Here is a 25,229-nt window from a genome sequence, read left to right on the forward strand (position 1 = left end):
CCTGCTTCGTCTCTTAGTTTCCTCTAAATTTGGGGATATGGATTCAATCTGACAGAGAGAGAGAGAGAGAGAGAGAGAGAGAGAGAGAGAGAGAGAGAGAGAGAGAAAGAAAGAAAGAAAGAAAGAAAGAAAGAAAGAAAGAAAGAAAGAAAGAAAGAAAGAAAGAAAGAAAGAAAGAAAGAAAGAGAGAGAGAGAGAGAGATCGGGACAGACAGACAGACAGACAGACAGACATTAAAAACCTTTTAAGATGAAGACAGGAGGATTCTCATTATGTGTGATATTGTATGTGAATCCTCAATTTCAGAGTAGAATAGAATAACCCTAAGAGGCCTCTTAGGGTTAAAAGAGCAGTGTGTTTATGGTCTGGTGTTCTCTGGCCTGAGAGGAGGACAGGAAGAAGCTCATTCCTAGAGGTTGATTGTGCATTAGGATTAAAGGAAACAACGTCTCAATTTCTTCAGTGATTTGGTGTTTGGGTAACATGACATTTATTATTTCTTGGATTATCACACACACACACACACACACACACACACACACACACACACACACACACACACACACACACACACACACACACACACACACACACACACACACACACACACACACACACACACACACACACACACACACATTCTCAGCCCAGTATTTGGTTGGCTCGTAGCCTATACAATTCGCCCTACAATTCTTCCAACTACAGGCACTTTACTGGGCTGATGGCTCATTGGACATGCACATGATAACTGTTAAATGTCCTCAGAAGCGTTTGACTGGGTCAATATGAACAATGAAATGATTAATAACTACCTGATAGCACATTGCATAATAACAGCTGTTTGGGTTTCTGAGTCCCAAAAGCCACCAGCAACTCTCAGCTATAAGGAATCTAGAGGGAATATTCTCTGTCTCACTTTTGCATAGTTTCAATAACTGTCTAATACATTCAGAATATTCTGTTAAACCACAGGTATACAGTATATTCTTTTCATTTTCATTCATTTTTACATATGTACAAACCAGTGGTGTAAAATAACTAAGTACATTTTTCTTCAAGTACTGTACTTAAGTAAACTTTTGAGGAATTTTACTTAACTGGAGTATTTCCCGTTTTCAATACTTTTACTTCTACTCCACTACATCTCAGAGGCAAATATTGTACTTTTACACTTCTACAATTATTTGAAAACTTTGGTTACTAGTTACTTTGCAGATATAATAAAATACATTATTATATTATAAAACATACATTAACCACTTAAGCCCTGTTATTTTGATGCCAATACTTTTGTACTTTTACTCAAGTAACATTTTGAACACAGGCCTTTTACTTGTAGCATTTAAAAATGCAGTACTTTTTCCACCAATGGTACAAACATATCTAGAGAGACAGGAGCCCTTCCCCATGGAATTGCATACAGTATGATCTATTGTAGAATGATTTGCCCCTGTCTGTCACAGCACAGATCATAATGATGATGTGGGGGAAGAGAGTTGGGAGACATGAATAAAACATGAATGGTGCTTTCTTTGCAACAGCTTATACAGCTTAGACCAAGTGGTGAGGCGTTCTTTACAGCACTTCACTGAGTGGTACAGTGGTTCTATTGAATGTTGAAAATGACTTCAAATCAGATAGATAGATAAATAAGTAAGTAAGTAAGTAAGTAAATAAATACAAATGTTTTTCTTTGACCGTATAGGCAAAAATAGTAGTTGTTTCCAGACAGGCCGCAATAGACCATATTCACACGGCGGCCATATTGGAATTTAACATTGAAAGTGCCGCCACCCGGGGTGGCTACTTTCATTGACTTCATAGAAACATGGCCGCCGTGTGAATATGGTCTATTGTTGTTTCAGCGTGGGATTTCTTTGGATCCCATAGCCAGGAGGGACGATTGCTCTGTGACTGGCTAGTTTGTCTTTAGACTGACCAAAGATAGACTGTGTCCCATGACTTGGAGGGACAATTGATAGCTAAATGTTGTTTGTTGTCAGGCCAACTGTGGATAGAGTCCATCCCATAGCCTCGAGGGACGACTGGTGATGTAACTTCATCACTCAGTGACTGACTAAGTCAGTCAATCAGTCAGTCAGTCAGTCAGTCAGTCAGTCAGTCAGTCAGTCAGTCAGTCAGTCAGTCAGTCAGTCAGTCAGTCAGTCAGTCAGTCAGTCAGCCAGCCAGCGAGTCAGCAACATTTGCATGTGTATAGGGGGCTGGCCCATGGTGGGTCAAGCCAAAAAAAGGCTCTTCCAAAAACGCAGATTCCTCCTCATTTATTATTCAGCGCCGTTGATGAATTTTTAATTTTGCACCTATTAATAACGCTTGACTTTGTGGCAGAGAGGGAAGGTGGTGCAATCCAGAATACAGTGTATCTATAGCTCCAGATGTCACCTGGTGCTGTGTGCTCTGGAGTTATGGCCTCCCCAAAATACACATAGGCACCAGGGCTCTCTCTGCGAGACAAGCCATTCCTCATAGTCAGAGCGGTACAGTGAAGGACAATTGTGTGCATCAGCCCTTGATAGTCTGTCTTCTCTTCTGCTCGAGAATGTGTTAACCCATTCAATCCGGGAATGCATCTGTGTCATTTTTAGATGTCTCTGGCTATTCAAAAATAGCAGATATACAAGCTTGCAGATCTGCTATTTGTGAGGGGGGGGACCCCCAGAAGCAAAAATTTGAGTTACGAATGTATGTATATATATATTCAAATATTTGCACACATTGTCACGACTTTTCAAAAAAAGCAGATCTACAAGCTCATAGCGCAGCACTTGGTGCCGCGCTATGAGCTTGTATATCTGCTATTTTTCAATAGCCAAAGAAATCTGAAAATGACACATGCGTTCCAGGTCTTAATGGGTTAAATTCGTTGTGCTCGCTATAGTAGTTGTGGAACCCTCTCGTCTCGGCATTTCTAATTGAATTGAATTCAATTCTTTATTTCAGACCCATCAGGGAAATCCATATCACAATAAAAACACAATAAAAAGAAAGATAACAGAAAAAGAAACACAGCAAAAGACTTCCACCATGTTCGGCTTCGAACACACAGACGAGTGCGCCAATGGTTCCACAGTCTAGAGGAGAAGGCAGAATTACGTATAGGGTTAGTTAACAGTGTCTGCCCCCTAAATTATTTATTGCAGCAAGGTAGACACCTGGACGGACAAGCAAAACATTGGAGATAATGAATTCATCCATTAGAGACAAACCCTTAGCTAATACAATGCATTCTGCAAGTCTGTGGTGTCAGCTATAGGACATACTGTACGTGGGTAGGCTGAGGAGATAGTAAATATAAAACTCATGTGTGATACAGCCTGTCTCAGCATGACTCTATTGTTCAATTCTCTATAGGCCACAGTTCACTCTCACAGGGATTACTAGCAACCTGGCACGCATGCAGTGTCCTGGCATACTGGCTTTAGAGTAGTCATCACCATCGCCATTTGCACTTTTACTCAAGTAATTTTGATTACCGGACCTTTACTTGTAACAGAGTGTTTCTACATTGCAGTATTATACTTTTACTTAAGTAAAGAAATGTAGTACTTTTTCCACCACTGATTGAGGTGCACTTGACAGAATGAGGTGGAGTTAGTCAAACTGCTTCAACAGTGACAAGCGACCATCAAGGGTTTCTTGGAAGGTTTCACTACAATTCACTTCAGTGGTGGAAAAGGTATTATTTTTAAATTATTTACTTAAGTAAAAGTATCAATACTGCAAAGCAGAAATACTCTGTTACAAGTAAAAAAAAGTATTGGAATCAAAATATACTTACCAAGTATACAGTACCAAAAGTAAAAGTACTCATTATGCAGAATGTCCCGTTTCACAAGTTATCATTATGTCTAAAATGTATAAAACTAGCAGATCTACAAGCTCACAACGTGTCACATCGTGACGTGTTGTGAGCTTGTAGATCGGTGCGCTTCCTTTTTGCAAATCTCTTCACCGAACATAACTGATCTACGAGCTCACAACGCCTCGCGTTGCGACAAGTTGTGAGCATGTAGATCTGCTGTTTTTGCGGAATGTTAGCCCCATAATAGGGATGCTAGTTTTCAAGTGGTAAATCTGTAAAGTTGTCAAGCTAAACTGATTCGATTGATTGATTGATTGATTGAATACTTTATTAGACAGAAATGTAAACAGCACGAGGTACAGTCAGACATTTGAGCTAAAAGGATAACACAAAAAAGTCCTGGGGAGTGGGGACTTGTTTCCATTGTGGTCCTATGTATTCAATTCATCAACATATCATAAAAAATAACACCAAAAAACAACATCAACAAATATAAAACACTATTATGTACAGAGTAAAAAAAAAACCTGTAGGCAGTTGAATGCCATCACCTTTTTATGGGAGAAGTGTGTTTACCTCCCCTTTTGGCCTCCTGAAAGATCTTTTACCCCTTTTTCTCCCTAATTTAGTCGTTGTGCCAATTCATTCCTCCCCACACACATTTCTGTGTTGTCACTGTGGTCGTATCCTACTGACTCTGGGCTGTTTTAAAGGAATCCAGTAATCCACATTTTCTAAGGGATGGTGTCAGGGCTTTCCACACTTTGGTGGCAGTGCAGTAGAAAGAGAATGTACCCAATGTTTGTTCTATTGGTGGGTGTTACCAGATCGCTGTTCCCTCCGGTATAGTGGCTGTGGGTGTCATTCACTTTGGTGAGGTAGTTAGTCAGGTACTGTATGAGGATATTGAGGGCATTGAGGGCAGAACCCCTTTGACCATCTTGAAAGCCGATCCCATTCTTAATTGCTTAACACTGTATAGGGTTAAGCCCTGCAAGGCTATACTGTATAGGCGAGTGATATGGCTGAACAAGTGCAACTAAGTTACAAGTTACATGCTGGCGACTTTCAAGGAGGTTGTGGAATATGTGACACACTTTCCACGGGCTCCGTTTCAGACAATTCTGTTCTGTAACCTGCAGTAAATCTCATCCCAGGGTCTTGAAAGTAAAACGGTTCTCTTGAACACCCATGCACTCCAGCTTTGGTTGTTGCTGTTTTACTGTCGGTTAGCTCTTTTGTCTTGATACGCTGTAAATGAACTCACTCTCAAGTGTTAAATAAACACTGAGGACTGTACAGTGAATGGCTGGTATATACATGTCCACCTCTGTGAGGGGGACACAGCTAAAGACTGCCTCAAGTCATAACAGAACTTTATTTTTCAACGACCCTACCAACTGCACTGTGGGTTCTTTGCTTTGTTCTGAAGTTTGAAATTGCTCTCTACGCAACTGGTCCTCATCGTGGCGTCTGTGAGGGGGTTCCAGGGGTTCCCCGGCAAAATGAGGAACAGTTCTGTCACTTTAACCCTATTTTATACTTTAGACTATTCGAAAATAGTCTACGAGCACAACAACATTTAAATGTATATTTTAGCAATTAGAAGCTTGTTGAGCGGCACACAATCATTTCAAAGGGTGTCTGTGGCCAAACACATCAAGTTTAGGGAACCTGTCTACGCGACGTTGGCCATTGCTCTGCGTTGTCAGAATGTGTACTCTATGGCCTGGCTGGCAGCTGAATTGTTTTAAGAAATCAATGACAAAAAGCTCATTAGAATGAGCCTAAAGGCCCCGACACACCAAGCCGACCTGCAAGAACTAACGGGGACTAGCAGACGCTTTTTTTAAATTTTCAAATAGCCGATGTATACAGTAGGTTTAAAGCGCTCATGTGGCCCATAATCGCAACATTTTGGGCTTGTTTTCCTAGACCTGGCTGCTTGTTTCTCTCACAGAATCTGGCAACACTGATGACAAGGGGCCGTTTCTCAATACCAAGAATGCAAAGAACAGACTTGGCGTCCATGGGAAGAATTTTCTTGTCAATTTAACTTGGGGACGGGGAGAACATTCTCTCAAGTGCATGAGAACAGAGAGAACGCATATTTATACTGTAGTATGAGACAGACTTATACAAAGAAGTGTGAGTTTCTGGTAGCATCCGGGGTGGTGCAGGGGTATACATTTCCGGCCCACCACCACCACTGCGGAGAGTGAGGTTCGATTCCTCTACGCCTACGGTGCCTCTGAGGCCTTTCCCGGAGCACTCCAGTGAGCACAATAATTGGCAATGTTTGCAGGTGGAAACGGTGGCGTTCTCTCTGTCTCTGTACTAGTGACTCCTACAGGTTGGCCAGGGTGCCTGTTCAGCGGGGAAATGGAGCTCAGAGGTTTGTGTGTGTGTGAGTGTGTGTGTGTGTGTGTGTGTGTGTGTGTGTGTGTGTGTGTCTGTGTGTCTGTGTGTCTGTGTGTGTGTGTGTGTGTGTGTGTGTGTGTGTGTGTGTGTGTGTGTGTGTGTGTGTGTGTGTGTGTGTGTGTTCCCCCCCGGTGGAACACCTTGCTGTCAGGTGAACAGAAGCGGCTGCTGACTCCATGTGTATGGGAGGAGACAGGTGGTTGTCTGCACCCGTCCCGAGAACCGAGTAGGTGTTGGCACCTAACAGTGACTGTATACTGTACACCAGGGGGAATTGGCATATTGATTAAATTGGGAGAACTCAAGTAAAATTTAAGTAAAAGTATCAATACTGCAATGTAGAAATACTCTGTTTACAAGCAAAGGTCCGGAATTCAAAATATTTCTTGAGTAAAAGTACGAAAGTATTGGTATCAAAATGTACTTAACTCATTGGCCGCCATTATCGCATTAATGCGATCTAATAAATAGCGCGCCTGGCCGCCAGGATCGCATTAATGCGATCTATGGTCTTTATTGATCTTTATGCTCTGATCACGCTATTCTGTTATGAATCAGGCTAAGTTTCAGGTTCCACTTACTTCAACCACCACTGCATCCGGTTTCATGACTTTTGGGTTCCGTTTCCGGTTTTACATTTTCCCCCCAGTCATTTTCGACCATAATAGGGAAACAAACGTTTTTTCACACGCTATGAAAAACGATCGGAGACCTCCCCTCCTATAATCTATGGTCTGGGTGACGAACAGTCATCCCCGTTGTGTATCACAATGTAATTTTCGCCGATCACAGAATCTGAGACATTTCACTTCCGGTTCATGTGTTTGACTGTGTGAGTGGGTGTGGGGGGGGGCGAGTGTGATCGAGAGGCGATCAAGCTGGTATGTGCTGCTCTCTAGTGGTGGAACGATCAAAACGATTCAACTGTCCAGCTAGACTTTCTATATGTGAATTAAATAACAAAATAACGAAAAAAAAAAAATCGCTGGCAAGGGCTGCTATGAACGAGGTTTTAACTCTGGCAGTCAATGAGTTAAGGTACCAAAAGTAGAAAGTACTCATTATGCAGAAGGCCCTATTTCACAACTTTTCAAATAGTTAAAAAAATCTTTTGAAAATAGCAGATCTACAAGCTCACAATGCGTCGCGATGCGACACATTGTGAGCTTGTAGATCGGCTATTTTCAAATGGCCAAAATGTATATAGGGCTGAAGTGGTTAATGTATGTTTAATAATCGAAATCTACAAAGTAACTAGTAACTGAAGTTTTTAAATAATTGTAGTGGTGTGAAAGTACAAGATTTTCCTCTGAGATGTGGTGGAGTAGAAGTAAAAGTACTAAAAACTGGAAATACTAAGTAAAAATACATCAAAATTGTACTTAAGTACAGTACTTGAGCACATGATCCCTGTTGAAGACCACCCCGCCCTTCCTCATAGGGACAGGGGAGGTGTTGCAATTGTCAGTGGTGTAAAGTAACTAAGTACTTGTACTCAAGTACTGTACTTAAGTACAATTTTTAGGATTTTTTACTTTACTGGAGTATTTCCAATTTTCAGTGCTTTTACTTCTACAGTACTTGACTACATCCTAGAGGAAAATATTGTACTTTTACTCCGCTACAATTATTTGAAAACTTTAGTTACTAGTTACTTAGAGCAAAGCTGCTATTTTCAAAGGATTTTTATGCATTTGAAAACCTGTGAATTGGGACCTTCTGCATAATGAGTACTTTTACTTTTGGTACTTTGAGTACAGTTTGATACGAATACTTTTGTACTTTTACTCAAGTGAATTTAGAATTCCGGACTTTTACTTGTAACGGAGTATTTCTACATTGCAGTATTGATACTTTTACTTAAGTAAAACAAATGTAGTACTTTTTCAACCAGTGGCAATAGCCACATGCTGTTGTTAATTTCAGCTACAGTATGGCTTGAAAAGTGGATAGGACAGACTCTCTCCCTCTGCTTTACACACGTATACGGTAATAACCTGGGCTATGTGATGATCCATCCGGGGGTATTTTGGGAGCCGTTTCAAAAAGGTTGTTGCTGGGTGACAGTGACTGCGGTGTTTAGATGTGTTTTGAACGGCTATAAATCTACTGTATGGCAGACCATTTCTTTGCTTCCCAGCTGAATTCAGTGCCATGTATCACCAAATGGGTCTAACACAACACAGGAGACTGTTTACTGTACGCAGATGTGAGCCTCTGGCTCCTATTGTCTCTTTGTTTTGACTCTTTTATCATTGTCATACTCCCACCTAATCATTAACACAAATAATATTATGGTTTGATTAAAATATTTAAAAAGAGGTTATTATACATACAATAGAGTTAATTCAAGTGCATACCCACCCAAACTAATATATATCCTATATTCAATTTGGCTAATGGGAGGGTGGGCAAACGGACCACGTTATCACGCTCATGTCACTAGCCATAACCAAACCATATAAGGAGTTCCCAATGCAGCTACGCCCAAATATGGAGTGTGTCGCCTAACCTAAATGTGTTGTCATGGCAAAGGGTGCAAACAAATCAGTTTGCTCCATATATGGATATGACCACGAAAGGGACACAGGTCACCAGACGGACAGCAACAGAGATCTCCATATATGGGCACAAAAGGGACGCAGACAGACGGGTACAACGGGTACTCTTACAAAGCCCCCGACACTTTGACTCAGACATATCGATCGGATTGGCGGTGTGACATAGGTGTGAGGGCCACGTAGCGGCCCAAAACCTCTAGTAATAGAGAGATACTGTAGAAACATACCCCAAGCTACATAATATTAAAGTCAGCTTCTCTTTCTTTTATACTTTGAATGTGGTTATAAATATTCCAATAGACACACAGGTAAGAGCACTGCACTCTTTTTACACACTTGTCAGTTGTTTGCAGTCTGTTGACTGTATAGGGACAGACAAATAAGGCAAACATGTCATCATGCCAGACTTTGAATGTAAATTAAACATAGGTTTTAAAGAGACACAAAGATTCTCCTTTGTGTCTCCTACCGGAACCGCTGCCTACCGGCCTGCTGGTCATCAAATTATTGGCTTAGGAATGCGACAAAAACAAAAAAATATCCATGAATTGAAGTCTCCATGAGGTGACTAATCGATAGAAAAAAAGTATTTTTTGGGGTGAACTATCCCTTTAATATTTGGTAAACAGAAAATCTAAAGATGTGTTTCTGTTTTGAATGCGACATGTTTGTTCCCCAGCACTGTGTTTTGTTTTCCGTTTTCTTGTTTGTTTTTGCCCGCCCTTTATGTCCCCGTGCTGTCTCTATAGCAGGGGTCTTCAACAGGGGGTCCGGGACCCCTAGGGGGTCCTCAGAGTTACTACAGGGGGTCCCCCAAATCTTTGTGTGATATGATTATTTGTTTTTACATTAACCACTTGAACCCTAGCATCCCTTTTCTGAGGAGAACTTTAGCCAAAAATAGCAGATCTACAAGCTCACAACGCCTCGCGTTGCCGATCTACACGGCTATTTTTGGCAAAGAGTTATACAGTAGGTGTGTAGAGGGAAAAAATAGCAGCAAAAGTTTATCTGAAACACAATTTTATACAATATAGAGGGGGTCCCTGCTTCATCTCTCTCTCAGCTAGGGGGTCCTTGGCCTGAAAACGTTGAAGACCCCTGCTCTATAGGTTCTGTTTACGTTTGTGCTGCCATGTAAATATATTACCTACCTAAAATGGCAATCAAACAGCTGCTAAAAGAAGTTCCATTTCTCCACCGGTTGCACATTTGCATTATTGATCTGTGGACACGTCTTTGATACTGTTTGATCAATGTGTGGGAGCACATGGGTGGAAACTCACAGAGGGAAAATCCATCACAGAGGTCGCCGATCGATAAGGAAAATCTGCCTGTGTGTGTGAGCTGCTGAGATAGAGGGATTACATTGTTTGTGTTGCAGCCAGTGTGTGTTCCATACGCGTCATATTTGCTAAGCCTGAATGATTTTCCAAAGGCTTCAAAGACTTGCATGTCTCACAACCACAGCTGTGGAAAATGTTGAGGTGTTCTCCTCTGTTTAATATAAAATGTTGAGGTGGAGCCAGGGTGTTCTCCTCTGTATTTAAAGGAGTAGTTCACCCCAAAAGTGACTTATTTCTTATCAATTACACACCCCGTGAAGCATTGAATTCATGGATTTTTTGGGGGGTTTTGTCGCAATCCTAAGCCTATATAATAAGAAGACCCTAATGTATCCGGTAGGAGACACAAAGGAGACTCTTTGTGTCTCCTACCGGATACATAAGGGTCTTTATTGTTATCATCAAATTATTGGCGATGGTGACAAAAACAAAAAAATCTCGATGAATTCAATGCTTCATGGGGTGTGTAATTGATAAGAGGGTGAACTACTCCTGGGTGAACTACTCCTTTAATAAAATGGACCTTTAACGCCTTGAAACCCATAGTGTCCCCCATTCTGGGGTGAACATTCAGGTGGAATGTAATATATCTATATAACAGATCTACAAGCTCACAACAACATCACAACGCGACGTGTTGCAGAGACTAGTGCTCGGTCGGCAAGAGAGGGGGGAGGGAAAGAGAGGGAGGGGGGGGGAGAGAAAACAGAGACAGAGAGAAGAGAGACTGACTGAGAGAGACAGAGAGAGAGAGGGCGAGGGAGAGGGAAATAGGGAGGGGAGGGATTCTCTCTAGACCTGATAAAACACCCAATGAGTGTCAAGTATTTAATGTAGTTTACGGTCCAAAGCATGTGAAATGTTCTGGTCTGTTATATGGCGCCTTGGCAGGTGTATGACTTCTTATTTAGGCTTTTTTACCCGAAGCGAGGACGGCCGTGTAAACTAGTGCGCCGGATGCAGTTTGACCCATTTAGTTGCAGGCAGAAGAAGTGGATAAGTCAGAAGACCCTTTCTATTTTCTATTTGCCCAAGGGTTTCCATGGAGAGAGGTGATCTAGTAGGCTCCATTAGCTTATCACCTTGGCCAGCAGGGACTCAACCCTACACTACACTACACTACACTACACTACACTACACTACACTACACTACACTACACTACACTACACTACACTACACTACACTACACTACACTACTGTACACTACACTACACTACACTACACTACACTACACTACACTACACTACACTACACTACACTACACTACTGTACACTACACTACACTACACTACACTACACTACACTACACTACACTACGCCACACACGCACGCACGCGCGCGCGCGCACACGCACACGCACAAAGATACATACAGTAAACACCAGTGGTGGAAAAAGTATTCAAATGTTTTACTTAAGTAAAAGTATCAATACTGCAATGTAAAAGTACTCCGTTACAAGTAAAAGTCCGGAATTCAAAATTTACTTGAGTAAAAGTACAAAAGTATTGGTATTAAAATGCACTTAAAGTACCAAATGTAAAATTACTAAAATGTTGGAAAGTTGCAGATCTACAAGCTCACAACGTGTCGTATCGCGACGCGTTGTGAGCTTGTAGATCGGCTATTTTCAAATAGCCGATGTATAAAATAGGGCTAAAGTGGTTCATGTATGTTTTATAATGTAATATATTTATATCTGTAAAGTAACTAGTAACTCAAGTTTTCAAATAATTGTAGTGGAGTAAAAGTACAATATTTGCCTCTCACATGTAGTGGAGTAAAAATAAAAGTACTGAAAATTGGAAATACTTCAGTAAAGTAAAAGTACCCTAAAAGTGTACTTAAGTACAGTACTTGAGTAAATGTACTTAGTTACTTTACACCACTGCTTAAAAAGGTGAGAGGTCAAGCACGAAGGGGGATGAAGAGGCAGCTACTTTGCCGAGAGAGACCCTCATTCATTATTCAGTCACACCTGTCAGCTGAGAGTGGAACCATCATTCAACCAGACATAGCGAGGTACAGGAGGCACAGCAGTCAGCCACCCAGTAAGCTGAGTAAAACAGAAGTTTCCAGAGAGTCAGTCAGACAATGGAAATTGAAGCTGTGTTGTGCACTGCACTGCACACACACACGCCACCGCTGTGCCATGATCCCATCGTTTAGCTGTTGTTAGTGCCGTCAGCAGTGGTGGAAAAAGTACTTAAATTCTTTACTTAAGTAAAAGTACCAATACTGCAATAGGAAAATACTCTGTTACAAGTAAAAGTCCAAAATTCAAAATCTACTTGAGTAAAAGTACAAAAGTATTGGCATCAAAATGTACTTAAAGTACCAAAAGTAAAAGTACTAAATATTTGAAAATAGCAGATCTACAAGCTCACAACGCGTCGCGATGCGACGCGTTGTGAGCTTGTAGATCAGCTATTTTCAAATAGCTTAGGTATAAAAGAGGGCTAAAATGGTTAATGTATGTTTTATAATATCATAATTTATATCTGAAAAGTAACTAGTAACTAAAGTTTTCAAATAATTGTAGTGGAGTAAAAGTACAATATTTGCCTCTGAGATGTAGTGGAGTAGAAGTAAAAGTATTGGAAATTGGAAATATTCAAGTAAAGTACAAATACCTCAAAATTGTACTTAAGTACAGTACTTAAGTAAATGTACTTCGTTACTTTCCACCACTGGCCGTCAGATGGAGAGCCGACAGTATAGGTGTTGGACTGACAAGCTTGATTGAAGAATGAAGTAATGATTTAGCAATCTGATAGCGAACGCTGATTCTTTAGTGCATCATGCAATGTCACACAATCAGTGTTGGAAAAAGTACTGACATTTTTTATTTAAGTAAAAGTATCAATACCACAATGTAGAAGTAGTCTGTTACACATTAAAAGGCCTGTGTTCAAAATGTTACTTGAGTAAAAGTACAAAAGTATTGGCATCAAAATATACTTAAAGTACCAAAAGTAAAAGTACTCAAATGTTTGAAAATAGCGGATCGATCTACAAGCTAGATCTGCTATTTTCAAAGAGCCTATGTATAAAATAGGGCTAAAGTAGTTAATGTGTGTTTTATAATATAATAATTTATATCTGCAAAGTAACTAGTAACTAAAGTTTTCAAATAATTGTACTGGAGTAAAAGCGCAATATTTGCCTCTGAGATGTAGGCCCGACTAGTCGACTGGTTAGTCGCGGGGGGTCCGAGTCGATTTTTGGCCATTTTTTAATGGCCAAAAATGTTTTAAATTGTTTTTTGGCCAAGTCTACGGAGCCCCTAAAGGGCCATGGTGCATATTTTGTTTTTATCTCGTTCTAACGACATATATGTCGTTCTAACATCTTATTAACTTGAGCGCTCGAGATCCTAAGACGTTCCCACATCATAATAAAGTGAGAGAACGAGATCCTTATGTTGTGCGCTCGAGATCCTTATCTCGTTCTAACGTCTTATTAACTTGAGCGCTCGAGATCCTAAGATGTTCCCACATCATAATAAAGTGAGAGAACGAGATCCTTATGTCGTGCGCTCGAGATCCTTATCTCGTTCTAACGTCTTATTAACTTGAGCGCTCGAGATCCTAAGATGTTCCCACATCATAATAAAGTGAGAGAACGAGATCCTTATACTCACCTGCAACCACACGTAACTTCCACTTTATTCTTCTTATTCCTCGTCTTTGTATTGGTATTGTTTGTGTTGGAGCGCCTCAGTGCGGCTGCAGAGTTCATATGCAACCTCTTCCAGAGAGAGATAGAGACACTAGAAACTCTGCTGGAGACACAAAACAAACTGTTTAGACTTGGCCCTTTGAAATAAAATGTATTTTGGCCCCAATTTATTTTTTATTTTTTTGTATTAGTCGACTGCCAGTCGACTATTGGCAATTAGTCGCCAATTAGATTCGACTAAACAAATCCTTAGTCGGGGACAGGCCTAAGTGGAGTAGAAGTAAAAGCATTGGAAGTTGGAAATACTCAAGTGAAGTACAAATACCTCAAAATTGTACTTAAGGACAGCACTTGAGTACACGCACTTAGTTACTTTACACCACTGAGTAGGACTGACAAGCTTGATTGAAGAATGAAGTAATGATTCAGCAATCTGATAGCGAATGCTAATTATTTAGTGCGATCATGCATGCCACACAAACCACCCCTGCATGGAACAATACATGTCCATTGAATGACGTAAGGCTCCCCCCCCCCCTTCGTTTCTTACACAGCGCCCAAAGTATTACACGGGCTGTAAACCTACTTGTCATCCGTCACTGACAGAAGAACAAAAGGACGGCTACATGGCATTGTTAACGTATAACCATCCAACCCCGTCGTCGTGTATACGCCCCACACGGCCCAGCCGCATAAAGCCCCAGATTGTAAGCAAATCCTGCGGTGACATAAGTACTGTACAATGGGTTTTTTAAAGACATTCTTTCAGCTTTGTTTTTGGTGTCAGTACCATAGGCTTAACTGTCATCGCACCTACACCCACACCTTAAGCCATTCAATCCGGGAAAGCATTTGTGTCACTTTTTAGATGTCTTTGGGCTATTCAAAAATAGCAGATCTACAAGCTCATAGCGCGGCACCGAGTGCCGCGCTATGACCTTGTAGATCTGCTATTTTAGAAATATTTTGAAAGTTTGTGCAAATCTTTGAATATATATTTTTTTAAAGCGAACATTTGTGACTCAAATCTTTGCAGATCGGAATTAAAAGTGTTCGCTTTAAAACATATATATATATATATATATATATATATATATATATATATATATATTCAAAGATTTGCTCTAATTTTCCACGATTTTTCCACAATGAGCTTGTAGATCTGCTATTTTTGAACAGCCAAAGAAATCTTAAAATGACACAGATGCGTTCCTGGATTGAATGGGTTATTAAGCCATGACATCCTCTGGTCATGCTGTATGATATACCGTAGAAGAGGACAGTGTAATATAACGTTTGAAACGTGACATACCTACTGTACCAGTACAGTACATCTGGGTGAAAAAGAACAGCATTCTATACAGTTTACAGTGTTCACTCTCTTCTTTTTTTTTTTTTACTACATTTTTTATCCCACGATTTTTGTAACCCATTTTTTTCAACCCGGTGCCAATTTCCTAAGTGATCCTGGGCGCTACACCAGCCCTACACCAGCATTACACCAGTCCCCCACAGTAGGGAGGCCAGGGCCGAGCTCATGCTTCCTTCAGGCATGAGAGCCAACTGACCTTCTTGTCACCTGACAGGGGGGAGTTTCCCTGGTTGGACGTAGCGCGTGGAAGGAACACGTAGGGTATGGGCGCTGATGACGCGGAGGAGAAGACACGCCCCCAGCGCCCACAGCGTCCCCGGCGGGAATCGAACCCAGGACCTTCTAGCTGTGAGGCGACAGCGCTACCGACTGCGCCACCGTGCCTCCTTGTTCACTCTCTTCTGAAGATCATCTCAAGGACAGCGCTATATTCTTCCTAGAGGAGAGCGAGTGTGAAATATAATTTCACCTCTACTGTATATCTCTGTGCTGGTGATGCTTGAGCAGAATGCTCTTTTTGACTATGATGGACTATACCAGGGGTGGGCAGCTTTGATGATGGAGAGGGCCACTATATTTCCACACTCACTCCAGAGGGCCACATTGCATATACTGTCGGGCCATTCTATGTCACACAAAAGTAGTGAAAAATAGCAAAAAAATAGCAAAAATAGCAGATCTACAAGCTTGGAGATCGGCTATTTTTGCTATTTTTGAATTAGAATCCAGATTTTTGTTTTGCTATTTTTGAATTGGAATCCTGAAAAGTAAATTTTTTAATTTAATTTCAAATGCATTTAGTTATACTTAAGTTATTATATTAACCTGTGGGCCGCATTAAGTGAAGGTGGGGGCCGCATGTGGTCCCCGGGCCGCCAGTTGCCCATGTATGGACTATACTGTAGCACTGTTTAACGAGATGGAGGAAAGGCAGAGCAAAATGCCAGGTTCTGTTTCACTGTTACGGTCTGATGCGGTCAGTGCAGGACTGCTTTTTGGCAATTAATTTAACTCTGACAGTGGTGCATATGTGTATGTACAGTATGGAATAACACATGAATAGATCCTTTAACCCATTAAGATTCAAAAATTGTCTTCTAAATCAGTTTTCTGAGAAACATGTGTCAGTGGTTCTCAAACTTTTTAATGTCAAAATTATATGTATTTGGCCGCCAACCCCCATCTCAAAATGTTTTGTTCCAGGGACCCACAAGCAAAGATTTGAGTAAAAAAAAATCGCTTTAAAAAATATATATATATATATCCAAAGATTTGCACACATTTTCAAAAATGTTCTAAAATAGCAGATCTACAAGCTTGCAGCGCGGCACGAAGTGACGCGCTGTGAGCTTGTAGATCTGCTATTTTTGAATAGCCAAAGTCTAAAAAATCTCGAAATGACACAGATGCTTTCCCGGTTTTAATGGGTTAAATGGATATTCGCCAGTCTTCAAAAAACATCCAGCCACTCTTTATAGTGCAGGAGGGGAGCCCTGCTTCTGTCGCTTCCCTTCAGGAGTCGTCCTTCTGATGTTATGGAAGTCGCAAGTCTGTGAAACAGTACTAATTAGCTGAACTTGATATAGAACCCTACACCATGAAAGCTCCCATGGACGAACACTCAACAACAGAGTTCAATTAACGCAAGATCACCTCTAGTCTCCATGCAGGCCTGTGTCAGGCATCGTGTCTGACACAGTAGACACGTCGGATTAAGCAAAAGCCTCGAATTACCACAGATTCCGAGCTATCATCTTGCCTAATTTTGGCTGATGTTTGGGGACTTAACGTTTGAGCGTGTCTCGGGCCATTCGAGTAAAGCCCCATACTCCCCCCATACTCATACCCCATACTCTCCCCCCAAACTTTTTAATGTCAAGGACCCCCAAATGAATATGTATTTGTCCACGGACTCCCATCTGAAAATATTTTGTGCCAGGGACCGTGTCACATGTCAACGTGTCACGTTGTGAGCTTGTAGATCGGCCATATTTTCAAATGGCCGATCTATGTATATAGGATATATATAGGTCTAAAGTGCTCATGTGGCCTATAGTTGCTTCTTTTTGGCTTGTTTTCATACACCTGGTTGCTTATTTCTCTCGCAAAATCTGGCAACACTACTCTCAGCTGCTACCTCCTATACACACAGCTCCTACACAAACAGAGAGAACAAAAAGACACAACAGTAAACAAACACAGCAAAGCTATATCAGTAAACCCATGAATCCTGTCATCTGCCCGCTTTCTCCGTTTACTCAACTCAAACCGAGAGGGAGCGTCCATGTGTGGAGAGACAAATCTATACCAAAACAAACTCCAGACATCCCAGCAGTGCGTTGTTGTTGATACCGCACAAATAATAACTTGATCCGATCTTCCGAGTGAGGCTGCATAATTAAATAAGCCACAACAAAGGGTACTAGTGATAGCTGGTATAGCCCTACTAAAGGGCAGTCCTCCCCATGATGGTTCACAGAGATAATGATGTTCCTGAGGTTGCTGCGGGAGGTCAGGGTTTATTTCGTGGAAGTCCTTTCTCTAATGACCGGGGTACTAATCCAGATAAGGCCATCATGGGAGAATGGTGGAGATGAGGTCTAGCCTTGGCCTTTGTGTAGTCCCTCTCCTCTCATTGATGTGTTGATTTTTTTTTCCCGGTCACCTGCATTGGGACCCTGGAAGACCAGCTGTTGCTGGTGGGTGTTACCAATATATCATTACCAAGGGCATGTGTCAGTGGCTGCATGGTCAAAGAGAACACAGCTCCAAGGATCCTCCACCATCACTTGGACCCTCTATAGCCCAGTCAAGCGTAAATAGTGAAAATAGCAGATCTACGTGCTGCGTTGTGAGCTTGTAGATCGGCTATTTTCACTACTTTTAAGAAAAAAATACATTTATTTATGGAAATTATTAGATTTCTTCATTTTATTTATCAAATAATTTTGAAAAATGTTGGAATTGTTTTGAATCAATGAAACGTTGTTTTTTTTTTGTTAAACTCTTTTAAATCTTGAATGTATAGGAAACGGGGGAGAAAGAGATTTACTCGCAACCCATAAAAACTGGTCCACAACCCAAAGGTGGGTCCCGATCCACTGTTTGGGAAACTACAGCCTCCATATGCTGGCAAAATAGTGAGGGACTTCTGATGTTGTCAAGGTCTTCCCTCCCATGCAGTGATTGGTTCTGGGGGTGTATTATTAATGATGTGTATGTGGAGAGGTTCTGGGGGTCCTAGGATAGTACTGCACAGTAAAATCCTCAGTTTTCATTGAACTCAGCAGCGTGTAAAAACGTGTCCACTCGGGGTCCATGTTTACACTGTTTAGAGTGAGATGAACACGGAGGATTTCACTGTGTGGGAACACTGCTGTTCTTAATGAGGCAGAACATGTGAGGCGTGCTGCAGGGCCACGATCATCATGTGACATGACTGTCACAACTCGCCCAGGTTCACTATACCTGGGAGAACTAATGGCACACTCTCTCTCTCTCAAAAGGACTCTATAAATAAATACACACATGCGCGCACGAGAGCACGCACAAACACGCACAAACACACACACACACACACACACACACACACACACACACACACACACACACACACACACACACACACACACACACACACACACACACACACACACACACACACACACACACACACACACACACACACACACACACACACACGTGCATTCAAAGATGACGTCTCACTTAATTGCAGTGGTGGAAAAAGTACTCAAACGTTTTACTGAAGTAAAAGTATCAATATTGCAGAGGTACTCTGTTACGTAAGTAAAAGTCCGAAAATAGCAGATCTACAAGCTCACAACGCGTCGCGATGTGACACGTTGTCAGCTTCTAGATCTGCTATTTTCAAATAGCCTAGGTATAAAATAGGGCTAAAGTGGTTCATGTATGTTTTATAATGTAATAATTTATATCTACAAAGTAACTAGTAACTAAAGTTTTCAAATAATTGTAGTGGAGTAAAAGTACAATATTTGCCTCTGAGATGTAGTGGAGTAGAAGTAAAAGTATAGACAATTGGAAGTACTCTAGTAAAGTAAAAAATACCTCAAAATTGTACTTAAGTACAGTACTTGAGTGCAAGTACTTAGTTACTTTACACCACTGCTTAATTGCAGTCCATTTTCTCCTATTCCCCCATCTCTCTCTCTCTCTCTCTCTCTCTCTCTCTCTCTCTCTCTCTCTCTCTCTCTCTCTCTCTCTCTCAATACACACACACACACACGCGCGTGCACACGCACACACACACACACACACACACACACACACACACACACACACACACACACACACACACACACACACACACACACACACACACACACACACACACACACACGCATTGCTAAATACTAATAGGCAAACTAATGTTATAATTCAGTTAATCCCTTGTGAAAGGTTGAAAGCATTTATTTCACTCCATCAAGCTATTTAGCAGCCATACGATTCGTAGGAGAGTGCATGATGCAGCAGAAAGAAGCAGCAGAACTTTCCATCTAATTGACAATTAAGACTGTCTGGTCTGGACCGCTGGCGTAGCGTTCCAGGCACCTAAGCTCCAAAGTAGCCTGACAGCACGTTGCGGGTTCAAGTCCGATTCCGACTGCCTTTGCTGCATGTCACCCCCCATCTCTCTCCTCATTCCCTGTCAGCTTACTATCATATCCTATCAATAAAGGCATTAAAGGAGAGTGCCGGTCATTTTAGGTTGTATGTTTGATGTGTCGCTAATCACTCACCAACATACAAAGGAACGTTGAATATTTCCAGATCTGCCCCTGTTGTCCATTCTGCAGACCCCTTGCAGCGGCATAATGGGAGACGTGTGTAAGAGTGAAAATCGTCTATTTTAACAGATGCTAAGTTTCTTTTTTTTCTCCTACTACTCATCGTGGAGTCTCATGATACTCAAACATGCGCTGAGCGTCCCGCATGAGCTACCGCTAATGCAGAACGACATGACGCTGGTTGCTTGTTTCTCTCACAAAATCTGGCACACGCCAGGTTCTAGCAACATCGTTTTTTTTCAAAAATCTGAAGACATTTTGTAGAATCGGCCTGCAGGTCTCAATGGGTTAAACGACTGTGCAATGAAACAAGCATGCTGAGTTAGAGGGGAACCGTCACACATTGTCTGACAGCCCTTACTGCCTCTCTAGTGTTTACTCTTCATTACAGCTCTCAAAGAGCAGACTTTAAAATGTCAGCGGGGACAATGTGCACCCTGTCATCTCTACTGATCTTGAGATAATTAGTTGCAGGAGGAATAATAGAACACAGATGGTAATACAGATGTTCTAATTATGTTCTAATTAAGCCTGCACAAACCTCCACCCGCACCCTCAGATCTACGAGTAGATTCCTCCTTGATGTCCCTGGTACAAATCTACGTACTATGGAGGACCGGGCCTTCTGCTCGGCCGTGCGGCGCCTGTGGAACAGCCTCCCTATTGACCCGAGTGCGCCACAGACCCTGGACTCTTTTAAAATAGGCCTGAAAACTATTTTGTTGGCCTTTTTCGTGTTGAATTGTTGCTTAGACAAATCTGTTTTTAAACCTTGCTTTTAACCTTATATGATTGATGAAGTGTTTTACCATGTGGCACTCTGAGATTCCTTGTGAATGAAAAGTGCATTACAAATAAAATGTATTATTATTATTATGATTATTATGTTCCAAAATTAGATACATTCTGAATAGGCCTGTGCATGGTCCTCTCCTTGTGGTCTTTATCTTCCAGCATCTGTAGCGTAGCGAGCAGGCACTTCATATGTTGTCATTACATTCACTCTGCGTTGCTTTGGCTAGTTGTGTATTGCTGGTGATCCCTGTGACACCTAGCATGCTGTTACAGGCAGTCCCCTAGAGACTAACCAGTGGTGGAAAAAGTACTCAAATTCTTTACTTAAGTAAAAGTACCAATACTGCAATATAAAAATACTCTGTTACAAGTAAAAGTCCAGAATAAAAAAATTACTTGAGTAAAAGTACAAAAGTATTGGCATCAAAATGTACTTAAAGTACCAAAAGTAAAAGTACAAAATATTTGAAAATAGCAGATCTACAAGCTCACAACGCGTCGCGATGCGACGCGTTGTGAGCTTGTAGATCGGCTATTTTCAAATAGCCTAGGTATAAAATAGGGCTAAAGTGGTTAATGTATGTTTTATTATATCATAGTTTATATCTGAAAAGTAACTAGTAACTAAAGTTTTCAAGTAAATGTAGTGGAGTAAAAGTACAATATTTGCCTCTGAGATGTAGTGGAGTAGAAGTAAAAGTATTGGAAATTGGAAATACTCAAGTAAAGTACAAATACCTCAAAATTGTACTTAAGTACAGTACTTAAGTAAATGTACTTAGTTACTTTCCACCACTGAGACTAACAAAAGGCAACATGCCTCCTCGTGTAGCCTAAATACCTGAAACCACCTGGCCACTATTCGACAACAACCGAGGCCACTTAGTCTTTAAAGGCAGCTCTCCACCGCACCGATTTCGTTGGCGGGAGGCGTTGGAAAGCGTCTGCTGCCGACAACTTGTTGGCGGATAGCGTCGTTCCGTCGGGTCCGGACCTCTATATCAACCCGACGATGAGAAACCGAGCATGTTCAGTCTTTGGGCCGACTGGTAGAGCCGTGGGGTAGTGGAGAGGGGGGAGAGAGGGGGGTAAAGGTTTGGTCCGAGCTGGCTTCGGTGTTGCCAGATTCTGTGAGTGAAACAAGCGACCAAGGTCTATGAAAACAAGCCCAAAAGAAGCGACCAGTTTCACCACTTGAGCCCTATTATATCAGCTATTTTAAAAAAATAATCTAGAAAGCAAGCCCAAATAAGCGACTGCACTTCAGAAACAAGCCCAAACAAAAGCAACCAGCAACTATGAATATTTACAAGTGATTTTACAGGAAAACAAGCCCAAAGTCACTTATAATAAGCAGACCTGGGGCCTGTTCCTCAAAAGGTGAATTAAAAAAGCCTGGCCTTAAGCCAAATCCAGGCTTGACAAAGTCGGGTCCGAAAAGCCTCGTTTATTCCGTTCCTCAGATGCCAAGCCAGGCTGAAAAGGAGCAACTTTGTCGAGCTAGGCTATGTCAAGCCAGGCTGTGTCCAGCCAGGATAATGAAGCCAGGCTGAATGGGCGGCGATTCGCCGGCGACGTATTTCTATAAAAGACCATGAACTCGAGCGCAGATTCCTTGAACTTGACCAATCACAGAGTCCAAAACCAGAGCAGCGTTCTTCTCTGTGGCTGAATAGCAGCACTGCAGCAGCTCATGAAATCATACAGGAAGTAAAATGTATTTAAGCAAGAAAGGAAACACGACCGCAATAAATAGATCCAGGGAGAAAGCGTGGCAAAGTATTGCAAGCACACACAGTGTGTGTGTGTGTGTGTGTGTGTGTGTGTGTGTGTGTGTGTGTGTGTGTGTGTGTGTGTGTGTGTGTGTGTGTGTGTGTGTGTGTGTGTGTGTGTGTGTGTGTGTGTGTTTGAGACGGGACGGGGACGGGGACGGGGACGGGGACGGGGTGTACTGCAACGGGGGCCACAACGGGACAGGACGGGACGGGGGGGTTGACCGCGACAGGGGGCCGTGACGGGATGAGCGGGGGGACGGGGACGGGACGGGACGAGATACGCAATAAATAACCCCACATTTGCAAGACCACTTTGGTAGAGGTTTGGGTTGTGTAGTTACCTTGCCATCATGATGTAACTCCAAAGGTGGACAAGAAATAAAAAAATATTTCTCCATTGACTAGAAATTGATAATTTAAAATATGCTCCTCATTGCCTTACAAGGAGGCTCCTTTAAACCCGTAACTAATAATTTATATATATATATATATATATATATATATATATATATATATATATATATATATATATATATATATATATGTGTCAGACATTTTTTATAATATTTTTTAAAAAAAAGTAATATATTATCAAACAACAAGATGAACTATAGTGTTAACTATAACAGAGTGACAATTACATATCACATGAGTCATTGTGAAACAATTATGATTATGATTCATGGTCACACACTATTTCAGTAATATAATTAATTTGATAATATCTTATTGTATTTATTTCATTTTATTTGAATGCAGGGTCATTAAAATGAGTCCATATTCAAACACATGTGTTGAATTAACTGTGGAAAAACTTGAAGAACAAGGCACTGGATTAAGTAAGCTTGGCTGTTAGCCTGCTCCTGACCAGGCTAACTTCACAGCTAAATTGCCATGGTAACTAAGCTAGGCTTGCTTCAATTCTCTTTTGTGGAATCGGATAAGGCTAAACTTAGCCAGGGTGAACTGGCTAAACTAATCTTCAAGATAATTCAGCTTTTGAGGAACCGATTCAGCTCTAATCCTGGCTAAATTAAGCCAGGATAGGTGGTAAAGCCAGGCTTTAGCTCTAATTCACCTTTTGAGGAACAGGCCCCTGGCAACACCGGCAGGCCAGCCTGCCAGCTCTAACGCATTAGCACAACGATGTGCGCATCGGCCGACAGCTTATGCTGAACTAAATGCCTGAACTTTTGCCAAAAGACAACCAGTCCGTTGCAGTCTGAAGTAGTCTGAAGTAGTCTGTTTGGTGGAGAGTCACCTTAACAAAAGGCAACATGCCTCCTCGTGTAGTCTAAATACCTGAAACCACTGGCCATTGTCTGACAGTAGTAATAGTATAAGTCAGGGGTGGGCAACTTTGTAGATGGTGAGGGCCACAAAATTTCCTCAATCACTCTGGGGGGCCGCATTGTTTATCGGCAGGGACCCCCCCCCCCCGTTGGCAAAACGGTCCGGGGGCAGCGGGCCGGTTCGGACCAAAATGCCAGGGCTGAATAGTGGTCCCAGCCCGCCCCTGTTTATCGGCACTCTCGCCAGTAGTACCCCATTACTCAAAAAGCCCATAATAGTCACATATGTGGTAAATAAGGGATATTAACTATTATTATCTGTTATAACTTTGTTTTTATTTAGCATTTAGTAATGCTTCTATCAACTTTCTACAGCTGTAGGCTACTGCTAAACAAAACTTCACATTCCTGAGTATGCCTTTCAGAGTATTGCTGTAACCTTGGCTTAAAAATATACAAAAATTAACACTAGAATTATAGTTAATAAGGCTTCTATTAAAATAAACGAGAGCGCGCTCTACTGGTGGACTGTTGTAATTAAAATGGTTCATGGAAAGTTGCATGTTTGGAACAGTTGAAGGCAATAGTTCACCATTTCAGATATGCTTAGATTACTTTGTTTTTCTTTGTGATTAAAAAAAAAACCTGGGGCCGCATTGAGTGACGGTGCGGGCCACATGCGGCCCGCGGGCCACCAGTGCCCATCCCTGGTATAAGTCATCTGAATTTGAAAGGCCAAACCATAGCAAACCACGCTGCCATACGCTGGGGCACAGAGCAGCTGACAGTCTGACAGTGTGACGGTGTGGGTGGGCTGTGTGTTTCCAGTGGTGGAAAGTAATTAAGTACATTTACTTAAGTACTGTACTTAAGTACAATTTTGAGGTATTCGTACTTTACTTGAGTATTTCCAATTTCCAATACTTTTACTTCTACTCCACTACATCTCGGATCCAAATATTGTACTTTTACTCCACTACATTTATTTGAAAACTTTAGTTACTAGTTATTTTGCAGATTTGGATTATTAACACGAAACATACATTAACCACTTCAGCCCTTTATAGATTTCGACCATTTGAAAATAGCCGATCTACAAGCTCACAATGCGTCGCGAAGCGATGCATTGTGAGCTTGTAGATCGGCTATTTTCAAAAGATTTTCATACATTTGAAAACTTGAAATAGGACATTCTGCCTAATGAGTACTTTTACTTTTGGTACTTTTAGTACCTTTTGATGTTAATACTTTTGTACTTTTACTCAAGTACATTTTGAATTCTAGACTTTTACTTGTAACAGAGTATTTCTATATTGCAGTATTGACACTTTTACT

General features: G+C 41.4%; 2 protein-coding genes across 2 annotated transcripts in view; one reads left to right on the top strand and one right to left on the bottom strand.

Annotated features, from left to right (window-relative positions):
* Nucleotides 1-25,229, bottom strand: part of LOC308082533 (AMP deaminase 2-like) — a gene marked incomplete at its 5' end in the record, with an annotated part of 557,360 nt that overhangs the window by 305,103 nt on the left and 227,028 nt on the right. The window lies entirely within an intron of this gene.
* The window catches only part of LOC308081790 (potassium voltage-gated channel subfamily B member 1-like), a gene marked incomplete at both ends in the record, with an annotated part of 66,281 nt that overhangs the window by 580 nt on the left and 40,472 nt on the right, over nt 1-25,229 (top strand). The window lies entirely within an intron of this gene.

This window comes from Gymnoscopelus braueri, assembly GCF_963280865.1.
Source record: "Gymnoscopelus braueri genome assembly, chromosome: 3".
NCBI lineage: Eukaryota > Metazoa > Chordata > Actinopteri > Myctophiformes > Myctophidae > Gymnoscopelus > Gymnoscopelus braueri.